This window comes from Macaca nemestrina, chromosome 10 (genome assembly GCF_043159975.1).
Source record: "Macaca nemestrina isolate mMacNem1 chromosome 10, mMacNem.hap1, whole genome shotgun sequence".
Taxonomy (NCBI): domain Eukaryota; kingdom Metazoa; phylum Chordata; class Mammalia; order Primates; family Cercopithecidae; genus Macaca; species Macaca nemestrina.
In genome coordinates, this window is record NC_092134.1 from 124,592,552 (window position 1) to 124,606,390 (window position 13,839).

The 13,839-nt window shown below is 34.5% G+C and overlaps 1 long non-coding RNA gene across 2 annotated transcripts in view; it reads right to left on the bottom strand.

Annotated features, from left to right (window-relative positions):
* Positions 1-13,839, bottom strand: part of LOC105481467 (uncharacterized) — a 197,956-nt gene that overhangs the window by 29,994 nt on the left and 154,123 nt on the right. Inside the window, exon 1 of one of the 2 annotated variants that reach the window (XR_011608596.1) lies at positions 3,205-3,248. The exons of the other annotated variant lie outside the window; for it this stretch is intronic. This is a non-coding gene — a long non-coding RNA (uncharacterized lncRNA). Of the gene's footprint in view, positions 1-3,204; positions 3,249-13,839 lie in introns of those variants that run through there. 2 annotated transcript variants of the gene reach the window in all.

The window sequence follows — 13,839 nt, forward strand, 5'->3', positions numbered from 1 at the left end:
GCATGACATTCAGATACTGGTGCATCTTTCTAGGATTTTAGCTTTATTATAAGCCAATGTCAAGGCCAAACTTGCATTAGTATAATAAGTTACACCTGAGCTTCCTCCAATGCCATTCTTCTGATAACTAAGTAAAATGGCTTATCTGTTCAAGTTAAGTAAACACATCTCTGTAATTATAAGAAAAGATAAGAACAGAAAATAGATTCAATTTCTACCAAGTTGAATTGAATTAACACTAGTACCTATCCCCTTCAGTTTCAATTTTAAAATTAAAGCACAGTGAATATATGCATGTATGTATTTGTATACTTCAAATATTTTTTCAGAGATGAAACAAAAATAGAAAAAAACTGCCTTAACTAAAATTCCTTCTAAACATTTTTTTTTTTAAATGGGAGAAAGTATTTTATTTCAGCTTAACAAATGATGAACAAACAAAAGCTGAACAAACACAGCATGCTATATACCATTGTCGAAGGACTCGGCCTTAAGTAATTGATAGTTTGGACCCCGGTTACTAGCAGAGTACTTTTTTATTAAAAAAAAAAAAAAGAGTGCATTAAAAATGAATTATAGAAATAATATAACACATTATACTTTTAAAATAAAAATCTTATTTTTAATTGAAAATTGGCACCTTGCCACTAACTAAACTTGACTTCAAAAGCAACAGCTGTGAAAGCATCTTTTTAGTTCTTAATTACTGTAGTATGTAAACCAACTTTTTTTTTCTCTTCATAAGGCACTTGTCTAGCTGAGGAGGAGATCAAAGTACAAGATGTGGGAAAAGAAATTATGGCTAGACCATAAATATGAAATCTAATAAAGTGCCACAAGGAGCCGCAAAAAATAAACTTATACCAGACTATTTTTTAATTATAAAAAGTCAGATTGTTGAGAATCATGCTGAGCAATTAGAATAAGGTTGAAGACACCTTTTGCTCCAACATGTCTTTTCTTCTAAAAAGTTATTACAAAATTGGGAAGGATGATGATGTAATAGGGGCTTAATTCTTCTCTGACTACTAGGGTAGATAAGGCATGGGGGAAAAGTAAGTAAACTGGGGAAGACTTCATTTCAGTTTTCTAGTGGTTGGTTTCAGAATTACCTCATACTCTTCTTAACCTGTTTTATTTAAGCTATGATTCCCACCTCCAAAATTTTTCTCTGAAGACTTCAGGGACCTCATAAGAAATGTCACAGGGACAAATCAGGAATTTGTTATTCTGTTCTGTGTAAGATAAAGTTGCTTTTGAAAAATCACTTCTTTTCCAATAATGGGAATGGGGCTACTGACCAAGAAAGAAAAAGAAGTATTATTTATTCTATACAAAGTTTAAGAGGACTATCCTTTGAAGCTTTACATATTTAAAATAGTTTAATGTTCACAAAGAAACTGGAAAATAAGATATCTATCTATCTATCTATCTATCCATCCATCTATCTATCTATCTATCTATACACATACATGTTTCTCTAGTCTACCTAATCTAACCTTAGGCGCTTTTACAAATGACTGCATTTTTTATTAATTAAGCCTTAGGCACTTTTGCAAATGACTGATTGAATTTCTTCCTAATTAATTAATCAAGTAATAATAATAAACAATTATCTTACTTTAAGTTAAATAAAACACTATAGTTTTTAAACGCTGTATTTTAAAATCAATCGGGTGATTTTTTACATGAGAGCAGTTTTTCCTCCTTTATGAACAACCTTGACAGGGAATGTAACACACAAAAAACACCCTGAAATGTTATAACATAGAAATACAATATAATATAAGCATTTGCAATGCAAATCCCTTGCATGCTGATAGGGATTTAGGAAGCACCCTAGTGAAATGTTTCTGTAGGAGGCTGGAAGTGACACTGTCTAGTGGGTAAAAAATGGAACATTATACTGTGTAAAAGAGGGAGAAGCTCTCATTTCCGTTTAAAATAAAGTGTCAAAGCAAACTGACACCATCAGACTAGCATCCAGTGACTTCTGATGTGCCTACAGTTTCTAGCACTATAAGAAGTAATTATCTGTGAGGAATTCTAGAGGAATTGATTCAGCCATCTTACCTTTAGTCAGAAAGTTATTAAGAATTTGGAAATATGGGAAAGGGTGATATAATGAAGCTGCTGTAATGATCTGCTTTATTATAATATCATTATGACTTTGTAAAAGATATTTACAGAAAGCATGGAGAAAGGAAACATAGTAATTTTTTATATAAATACACTGGCAAGCATTTTATAAGAAAAAATAATTCACGCTAACATAGTTATTCACATTTTAAAAGATCAAGACATGGAATATTGTACTTTATTTGTCATAAGCGCTGTGTAACTGTGGGCAAGTTGCATTCTGTCTCAGTGACATCATTATTAGAATTGAGAATCTTAATATATAGCTAGAGACACCTACAGTTCATTTCTTGCATGCTTCTCTTTACCTAGATATTTTTTTCCAATCCAATGTAAAATTGGGTGAAACAAGAAACAAACATTTTTCAGATGATATTAATACAACGTGAAAAGACTTATTTTTACAAATTAACTTTGTATAAACTCCACTATTCCTTTCAATTTTCTAGTTAGAATTTTCATAACCTATGTCTGATCTTGTAATTGGCCCTTTTCACTTTATATTTGCTACCCTCTGATCTAGCAAAGAATTTATTTATATATAGTATGGGATAATATGGGGGGAAAACAAAACACTGATTCTGGACCCATAGAAAATTCTATTTGAATTTGAAAATTCTCTTTGAATTTTAATTTCTCTGCTGCCTCTTACTAGCTATGTGGCTTTCAGCAAATAACTTCATCTGTATTTATCTTATGTTCCTCATCTAAAAACTAAGATTAATAACGCTATAATAGATTTTTTGAGATACTAAATTCGATCTGTGAAAAAAAAAAAAAAAAAAATGAACTGTTAACGTATGCCCTGCCCAGCAGGCAAAATAGACTTTTCATCTCTAAGACATCCAAACTTAAAAGCCGAACCAGGCAGCCAGTACAGAAAAGCAGTCACTCACCCTGTCTGTTCAAAAAAGGACTTTATGTTTTTGCAAAGGTGTCTTATAAGAATGCCCTTCCTTCAATCAAGCCAAACCTGATCCTATTGTTGGTGTCAAAATCGGCTGCAGCAGGAAATTCCCTGACTGCCCTGTACTAGTCCATTCTCGCACTGCTGTAAAGACATACCTGAGAGCAGCAATATATAAAGTAAAGAGGTTTAACCGTCTCACAGTTCCACAGACCGGAAGAGAAGCATGAGGACTTCCGCTTGACTTCTGGGGAAGCCTCAGGAAACTTCAGTCATGGTGGAAGGCAAAGGAGGAACGAGGCATTTCACAGGGTCAGAGTAGGAGGAAGAAGGAGAGGGAGGAGATGCCCCACACTTTAAAACAACTAGATCTCAGAACTCACTATGGATATGACAGCACCAAGGGGGAAGTCTGCCCCCATGATCAAATCGACTCCCATCAGGCCCCATGAAATTTGGGTGGGGACACAGATCCAAATCATAGCATGCCCACGGACAGACTGCCTGGAACCACGCAATTAAGAGAGACTAGTGATTTGGGGCTTAAACGTCCTCCAATCAAGACTCGATTTCTCACTCCCTTGACTCCTTTTCCCATGCCTTGCAATTTTTGCATTTATAATCTCCTACTCCCTGACTCCTCCTTGAAGCACACTTTCATTTTGCACCTAAACACTATGTCTCCCCAGTCTGCAGATTGCTTTTAGAAAATAAAGTTCTCCTTTTGCCTCCGCAAAGCTCATCGGTTTTTTGTGAACAGAACATAGTAAAGGCTCATTATATGCTTTTCCTCTTCCATGCCTCAACCTTTATAAATGCACAGAAGGTTATATATGTTGTCAGCGTACATTAGCAACAATACATGACATTTATGGAAAGTAAGAGTACCTCAGGATCAAATACACCACATATTTTACATTATCTCATCTCATTTTTCTTCACTCTGCTACTGCAAGCATGTTAACAAATTATTCAGTAATAGGTACTAAGAGTTCATGGTCTACAACGTTCCTTCAAGAAACTACTTGCTATGAAAGCAGAAAATGAGAAGCACAAACTAAAAAAAAAAAACAAAAAAACAAAAAAACAAACAAAAAAAAAACTTGATTAGATGTTCAAATATCAGATAATTTAAATAGAAGAGATTTTTTTTTTTTCTTATCTGAGTGCCAGAACTACTCAATTCCACAGAATTCTGCTTAATAATCATTCAAATGATTGTTAATCCAAACAGGGATGATCCAGGGGCTTATATGTTAAGTCGGCCTTATAAAGCAAGAAGATATTCTGGATAAGACTCTCCTAAAGGAATTGTATTATTCTACCTACAGGTAGCTGTTAAGTGTTTCCGCAAAGCAGTGCTTACATATTAGCATTTTTTTCACTTGAGGGAAAATGAACACATTGGTGGGGAGGTATTTCTAAGATTCTGGTGTTTGTTTTTCAAATTGTTTACATGCTGAAAAACCGGATTGAGATGCTTTCCAACTGTTGTGCAAATACATAACCTAAACCTCTCCATCCTCACTCCCAAGTAAACCAGATGAGTAAGTAAATATGCAAGGTGTGATGATGAGAGTTTGTATCCCTAACACATTCTTCCCCAGGTTAACTTGCTAGGTTAATTCATCCCTAGGTACTCATTCTTAAACTTCCTCTAATTGGCAATTGAGAGGTATTTCAGCAGACAGGCATACTGCAGATACCCTAAAGACAACAAAAGGGGAAAAGTTAACAAGGGGTTCTAAGGCACTGCGACAAGGGTGACAAGGTTTGTTAAGCATGAATAAAGGGGACGAGCATTGCAGGAGGTATTATGGATCGGCAGCCTTTTCAAAAAGGTCAGCAGCTTCCTTTTATAATTGCTTTCATTCATTTCAATACGGTTTGCTAGAACACTGTAAGGCAAGAAGCTGTCTAAAGACAGGCTTGTAACCTCCCTTTCTGTTAGCAGTTTCTCTTTCATTCTAAATAACTTTTCCTTTAGCATGCCTAAAAAATTCACATCTAAGGAAATCATATTTTTAAAACTTGGGTTGAAATTCTCATGTGCATCTCTAGTAAATTTAGTATGTTTCGCATGAGAAAAACAGATGACTTTGGCCCACAGTGAAAATTTACTTTTATGTTTAAATATGTTATTAAGCATCTAAAACACTTTGGTACGGCAACACAGTATCTTGGCTTTTGGGACATAAAAGTGACACAATATGAGAGAGTAAGATTTCAAAAACACTTAATTTCCTGATGTTTTTTCTTTTCAGATTGTACCTGATCTTTCTGATTTTTTTTTCTTATTTAGCAAACCTGATCAACTTAAGTTAGATTGAGCTACTAAGAACAATTTCTAATGCATAGTTTTTAAATGTTCAAATATACTTGGGATGTTTCTTTAAAATAAGTGTGTTTAGTTTCACCATCCCAAATTCAGGTTCATTAGTTCTAGGATGGGGCTCAGGAATACATACCCCATCCCCTAAATGATTTTGATGCAAAAGTTTCCTAGACAATTAAAGAAACAATGTATAAAATCTCCAGAGGAAGAAAAATGGATGAAGAATCAATTTGAAAGGAATAATAGTGTTTATTCCTCTTTTGTAAATTCCTAAGCTTAGTGATATTTAGGATTAAATATTCCTTAATTGTATTTTTGGTAAATTTCATTTAAGTCATTATGATACAACTTTGATAATCCTACTTGTCCTGGATATGTCTATTGTGGCAACTAAGACACTGTCGTGGGTGCCTATTCATAATATAAAAGATAAATATATACAGTTTTATAGAAAAAAATTTGTTAAAAAAAACAGATTTATCCTAAATAAAAATCTATTTTCTTAATTTTCAACAAATGCGGAAAAAATACAGTCAGCAGATAACATTTTTACAAACTACACTTTTGTGAGTATTTCTGAGTGATGTACAATTTGCATCTTTCTAATTGGAAAAGTCTGGTCTTATGCTCCACTCCACTTTTTCCTATTGCACCCAGCTATACCAGTATCTTTTTTGAAAGAATTTTATAATTTGTGTACTTTTACCTGAATGGAAATTGCTGGGGCTCACCTCTCACACCAAACTTCCTCAAGCTGTTACAGTTCTGTTGGGAAAAGTAAGGCATATTCTTCCCTTCTCCACCTACAGACAACAGCCAGGATTTGGCCGTGTGACCTAATCTGAAAAGCTGAATCTTATTCTAGTGGCAGAGGGACGCTCGGAGGTCAGGTTTCCAGCAGCCGCCTAGCTGGTGAGCAAACCATCGGATTCCTGATGCGTGCCCTTCCTCTGGCTCCTGCTGTTCATGCTCCAGATCTCTCTTGGCTTCTGCCAATTTTCCAAACTTGGTATGTCAGCTTTCTACTGATTTTCTGAGTACAGATTTGCTTGCAATGATTCTCTCATTGTTTAAAAGTACTCAGTGTTCCCCACCCCCACTACCCTGTTGCTTTTAACCAAGAATCCTGAATAAAACACTGTTTCATTAATTTTTTTTTTAATTGACAAAGGTATGTCTGGTAATGAACACATATTTGTATATAATTCAGGGATTATTCATGATCACATCATCAATGATACACTATGAAAAAATGAAGTTTAATTCCACATTATACAAGAAATTGGAAAAGAAGCACTCAGGAACACATGAACATTATTTCCATAATTTCAGAAGACACAGCTATATCAGGGAAACACTTCCACTGATTTTTGACTCACTTGGGTTTCTGGTTTATCACATTTTTCAAAAGTGGTTGAAAACTGAGCAAAGTGAGAACCCATAAATTATCTGGAACTCAGTTGTGCAGATATGTTAGGGAACAATACTTGAGAATGACTTGCTAAAAACAAATTTTATCTGAAGAAAGCTCTCTTAGGTATGCAAAAAAAAAAAAAAAAGAAGAGTAAAAGCATTGCTCAAATGAAGAAACTAACAGACATGTCCACATGTATATACATATTTCTCAGAAATGTGGTCTGCCATGTATTATGAATTTTAGAAAGATAAACTAAAAGTGAAATGAACAAATGAGAAACTTGAAGGCCATTGCAAGTCGAGCCAACTCTAGCTAATGTCCTTCCATTTACTGACCATCTATATAAAGGTGGTATCATGCAATTAGAGTTGGTGGGTTAGCTAGTTAAAATAGCTAGCTCAATATTATTCACTTATCATGATTCAATAAGAGATCCCATTCTATAATATTCACTCAATTATGCTTAATTTCATGTCATGGGAAATGTTTACTGTTACACCATGCCATGATTGTAATTGGATAAAGAGTGTCACTCATATCAGCTATTTTATAATAGTGAGTATTGGATACATGCTAAAAATCATGGTTAAAAGAGCTCTATCATGGTGAGCTGAGGACAATTCAAAACATTTTACTCCAGTAACCATTGAATGAATAAATTAATTCTGCAGTAAAATGGCAATTACTATTTTTGAGTTTCTACAGGTATCATATTCTGCATTAATTGCTTTGCATACTTTATAATAGCCCCATAAACACTTGATGAGGTACATGTTATTCTCATGTTGTGAAAGTTGGGCATTACAAAATTTAAGTAACTATACCAAGATCGCACAGTTCATAAGTCTTGAAATCAGGATTTGAAACAAGGTAAGTCCAATCCCAGATTCAATATTCTGTAAATCCATTCAGTCTAGCTATTTTGCCATCCATTCTCTATTTGAACAATCCAAACAATAGGTAGTTTACGGTCTCACAAACAATGTATTCTATCTGCAGAAAATTGATAAAAAGTTCTTCCTTATATCAAGTTACATCTTGTGGATCTTAAAATGTCACATATGTGGCTGAGCTAAATCATTATCAAAGTAAACATTTAGAATTACTCCATATAACAGGACATACTCCATCAAAAAATCCTGGAACGTTTTCATGAAAATGCACTAGTTTTCCTCGTATGGTTTAAATTTTCTTGACTGAAAATAAATAGGACTTTCCAGATTTGGTCTAATCAGTGCCCTATATTTCATAGCCCTAGAGTTGGTGCTATGTTTGCACAACTCAGCACCATTTAAAGTCCAACAAAAAGTAGCTATTCATGGCCAGTGTCAAGGACTCTTTACTGTCCCCCTCTTTCCCCTTAGTCAATCATATGCCTCTCTACTTGTAACAACAATCAAAAAGAAAAACAAAATACAAACAATAACATGACCCGTGTAATGAAAGAAGAAAACACCAGAAAATTCAAAAAAGTTTTAGGAGAAAATAATAGTTTATAAATTCATTTAATTGTTAATTTCTTTAGATGATTTTATAGGATCCCACATGCAAATCACTGTGGTTAGTCAACTGTTCCACTTACTCATTCTAGTCGCGTTATTGCAAATAAACTGATATAAGCTATTATTGGTATCCCCTTCTCCTAATAATAATTAAAATAACTTTTATCTCAAACCCTTAGGACCAATGCCATTAAAAGTGGAAAGATCATACATGTGAAATGTTGCTGGTTCCCATGAAGCAAAATAACACACACAAAAATAAAATACCAAGTTTCTGATTGTTTCCTGATCATAATTATTTAACAATGATGGAGCCATTACATCCTTCATTGTATGGACTGTATTTCTTCCAAAGATAAAATTCCCAAGGAAAAGGTTATTTATAAATTCAAATTCACATGCTGATGAGACTCATTTTATTATTCTAATGGTCAATATTTTTTTCTTAAAATCATGCACAGGAATAAAGCATTATATTCTGAGATGTTGTATTCAGGGTTATACCAGAAATAAGCTGTGAAGTACAAAGGTAATATTTCCCCACTTCTGTCAAGCTTCCATAAGAGTTTTTTCTCTCCTCATATTCGAAACATACTCTCAAGAGTAGAACTAGAATTCTTCAAGAGTTTGGTAGCAAATGGATAATAACTTTTCTTCATCATCATTAACATTCTCTCAATCATTAAAATTTGAAGTTGAAAGATTAAAATTTCTATCTGGATCACAGCAAGCAACAAATGGGTGAGTTGGGAGACCTCCTTGAGAGTAAATGAAACTTCTACAGAAAATTTAAAATGATAGCATGAGGCCAGACACGTGCCCAGGAGTTCAAGATCTGCCTGGGCAACATGGAAAAACCTGTCTCTACAAAAAGTATAAAAAATAGCCAATCATGGTGGCACATGTCTGTAGTCCCAGCTAGTTGGGAGGCTGAGGAAGGAGGATTGCTGGAGTCTGGAAGTTAAGGTTGCAGTGAGCCATGATCATGCCACCGCACTCCATCTTGGGTGACACAGCAGGACCCTACCTAAAAAATTAAATTAAAGAAAAAAGGTGGTAAAATTTCCTAATTTTTACACCATTTTTTAAATTTTATAGAATAGTTATATTCAAATAAACTGTAACAATAAACTAGAACTGATTAGGAGTCTAACCCAACCAGTAGGCCTTTCCAACTGTCCATTATCCAGTCTCTCTCTAAATCAAGAGGTTACCTATAACCTTTCCCATTGATTTTTTTTTAATTCATGATGAACAGACCATCCTGGGCAATGTGGTGAAACCCCTTCTTTACTAAAAATACAAAAAATTAGCAGGGCATGGTGGTGTATGCCTGTGGTCCTAGCTACTAGGGAGGCTGAGGTGGGAGGATCACCTGAGCCTGAGAAGTGGAGGCTGCAGTGAGCCATTATTGTGACACTGCATTCCAGCCTGTGTGACAGGAGTGAGACCCTGTCTCAAGTAACAAATATATATATGAGTAATTCAGCCAAAAGAGAGAGCATAACAAAACATTAAAATAAAATAAAAAACCAGTACAGTCCATGTGCATGTGTTTCCTTCATACCATGTTTTTTCAGAAAGAAAATGTCTACAACTTATTTTAATTATTTCAGTTCTGGTAATTCATAATTTTTGGAGAAATCAACTTCTCTGCTAACTCTAATTTTTTTAAAATGCTACTTTAAGTTACTTTTTGTTCATTCTAAATTTGAGTATTTGCAAAAAATAGATTACTCATGGCACTCACCCATTTAGATGTCAAAAGAAGTTCTGTATGTCCACTAAACTAAAACATCCTAATCATTGGCTGTCAATCCTTGGAGGATTTGGCACTGCCTCATATTTGTTTATGACAGCTCGCAGAGGGCATGCTGTGAACTGCTTTTTCTCTGCTTAGGATCCAATTAGGAGTGACAAATGCAGGAGTTTTAATACCCCAAATACAAATGTGTGATATTAAGCATATATCTAGAGGTGAGGTCACTAACTTATTTTCTAGTGTTCAGCATTCTACAACAGGAGAGTTATGGTTTGCCTTGGCATTGTTAAGACTCTAGATCTGAAAGTCAAAATATGGCTTTGCAAAGTAAAAATGGGCCTTCAAAAGTGGGTTTGCCTGAAGGTGGCAAGAATGTGATTGGTTTCCGTGAAGAAAAAAAGAAAAAAATGCTTAAAATTTTTTTTAAAAAAAAGTTATTTGAGAATATTTAAGAAATGTGGTAAACATCTAGTGGCCCAGGAAGGTAACATTTCTATAAGTTGAAGAACTTTATTTAATTCTGATTGAAGGGTTTGTTGGCAGACATGTATAAAATGATTACAGAAAACAAACAGATTGAAAGAGACCTAAGAGGAAGACATAATCAGTGTTTCTATTCCTGCCAGTAAGCAACCAGCTCTTCCTTACTTGGGTGTGTTACACAGTACTGTGACAGAGCAAGGAAAAACAATGGAAGACACAATCCTCCATTAGGAGTGATGGTAAAAATAACTTTGATAACTGTGTACCTATGCAAGATGATTCTAGATAGATGTGCTTTCTTATTGGGATGGAGTGCAGTCATTGAATGCAAGTATTCATTCTTTTCACAATACTTTCCTGTGTCTCAAAAAAAAAAAAAAAAAAGAGGTCTATAACTTTAGTTAGTAAAGGAAAAACATAATTTGGAGAAAACCAAAACATTTCATCTTATCACATTTTGTGAATATTGAATTTTGCGATTAGTGAATTTTATACGAGGTGATAATGTCATGACTATATATAAATATAAATACATATGTTCATTTAAGACTGCTTATAAACTTGGAGTCTTTATATAATATGAGAAAGGCTTTTAAGAGGTATCTAAACGCCCCAGTTGAAATACCCCAGGTGTTTTGCACTGAAGCTTAATATCCTGTTTGTAGCACAAATCCTTTAAAAATCATGGACTTCCCTTTACTTGCAAAGATAGTAGTTCTCTTTCTTGCCACTAGGCCACTGAGAATACTGATTACAGAGTTTATCACAGTACTTACTTAAGTGTTATCATTTCAGTCAACTCTCTGTTATTCATGAGCTGATCACCCAGGTGTTGGATTACCTCTTACTTCTTCTATTGCCTTTTTCCTTTACTTCCTGTCTCATCCCTATTCCCATGCTTGTTAGCATTTCTACCTATAGGTGAGCAACAGAAGGAAGGCGAAATGAAATGCCAGTCAGTCAATTTTATTACTTGTTAGCAGCCCTTATAAAGGTTTGGTGGAAGAGAAAAATTTAAAATAGTAGTTAAAATTAGATGTGGGGATTATCTACGGCTTTTATTTATTCATGTTTCCTCTTGTCTATTAGCATAATCTATGTCTACTGCATTGTACAATTATCTTGAATAAAAATGTGCTTTGAGTGAAGATAACCACAGTTTATTAATAAAGCTATGTATAGTTGGTAAAACACATTGGGAACTTTCATTATGGTGGTATAAATATACATGTAAAATATTATGATTAAAAGTGACTACTTAAATAATGTCGGTAGTATTTAATAATTGATGTTTGCAACACGAAGAAAGAACCAGCCAAAGAAGTATGCAATATTTAAGGTTTCCACCTGCAGATTTTCATATTTTCTAGTTTCTAGTGCTTCTTAAGCATTCAGGTCACTATCATTTTCAGTTTATAACATATCAAAATGGTTTAAGCCTAAGGCACTAGTGATATCATGTCCTTTTTCCATAGAAAATTCAACAGAGTGGTTGCTTACAGATTGTGTAATTCATTATCTGCATCATTATTTGCCCTCTACTGCTAAACTGGTAGAGTATTCCTACTTAGATACTTTAAGTGCCACTACACAGTATAGTGAGATACTCTATTGCAATGACACATAGCCCCCACCCCCCATACAAATTCCTAAACCTTTACAAGTGCCTATATTTCTTGTCTAAGAATATAAAGTTCTAGAGTTATTAACTTGGCAATCTCTCACCCCACATCCAGTAATGTCATATAATAACCATTACTCTTGCTACAGAGACAAAAAGCAACACTTTATGGATAGGCTATATTTCTAATCAACATTCAAGTTTTAAGGATCTTTATCTTACAGATTCCTTAAGAGAGTACATACACATGCCACCTCCTGGCAGAGGAACATTGACCTCTTGAATTAGTATATGCCGAGTACAAGACACAGCTCTTTTGGAATTGTTTTGATGTCCCTAATATTGCTAATTTTCTCTATAATAATTGTTACAGGAAAAACAGTTGTCAGTAACAATTTACCTGAACCTCTCTGCATTTCCTTTCACATGGGATGAATAGGATAGCATGGCTGGGAGTATAGGAATTTTTACATGAGACAATGAAGGAATGACGAAGAAAAATATACAGAGTGAGCAGCTGCAAACTCCACAGACAAAGACAATGGGATAAATATGTGAATAATTATATTAACAAATACATGTGGTCATAGATGTGTATTGACATTAACCGCAATGTCAACAGATGTTCAGACTTAACCCATTATGTAAGTCATTCCTGTATAAAATTATTTCTGGCAAACCAAGAAGAGATATAAAATAAAGTAGATTGGTGGTAAGGCTACGAGGCCATAAGGTTGATGATCTTCATTCCATTGACTCACTTGAGGTAGAGTTTCTGCCGATTTTGGCAAAGGCGGATGGTATAATATATGGTTTATACACTGGGAAGAGAGCTATGCAGTATTTCTCTCTGAAATATACCTCAGACCAAACACTACTCCTCAAGCCCTACAATAAACATTGCCTGCAATCTCCAGCATCAGTTGGGAAAACATTGTGCTGCGTCTTGGTCCAATATGATGTTACTTGCCAAAAATTGTGTAGCCTTTCCAGATACGAATGCACTACTAGGAAAAGTAGTGGTTGTAGCAGATTATGAATCTAAGGGTCATGGGTAAAATAAAATGTAGTAAATTGTGGCAGGCAAATTCTGCAATGCTAAGATTACAGAACTGTTTGAAGCACTCTTTCTTGACCCATTTGATAGATACCAGGCACGTTTTATTCTCAGTCATATACTTGCTAGATTGACATGGAGTTGTTTGAATACTTGACCCAGAAAGTAAAATAACCTGAAGAATAGTAAAGTTCATTTAGTTCCTGGACTTTCATATGAACTGTATAATGATGGCTGGCATGGATTAATGTTGCCTTCTTGGCAAAAGTATTTACGACCACTAAGGTGTTGCCACAGCCATATGAAATGAAAGATCCAAAATAAAATTTACCACAGTGATGACCAGGGGAGCTTTAAAATCAAACATGCACAGAATAATATTTTTAAATTCTTAGGAATTGTGTGGCCTCAACAAACATCAGTTTTGCTCAAATATTTGAGGACATTTTGCCAGATGCTCACTATAGGTCATTGTTAGTATTGTGAACTATCTAGTGACATCATGGGATGAAAGTTAAAAGAATAAAATTTGAATCTGTATGTTTTCTTCCTAACAAGTTGCATTGTTGGGATTCTGGATGATTACTTATTATTTACAGTTCATCAGTCTACCACC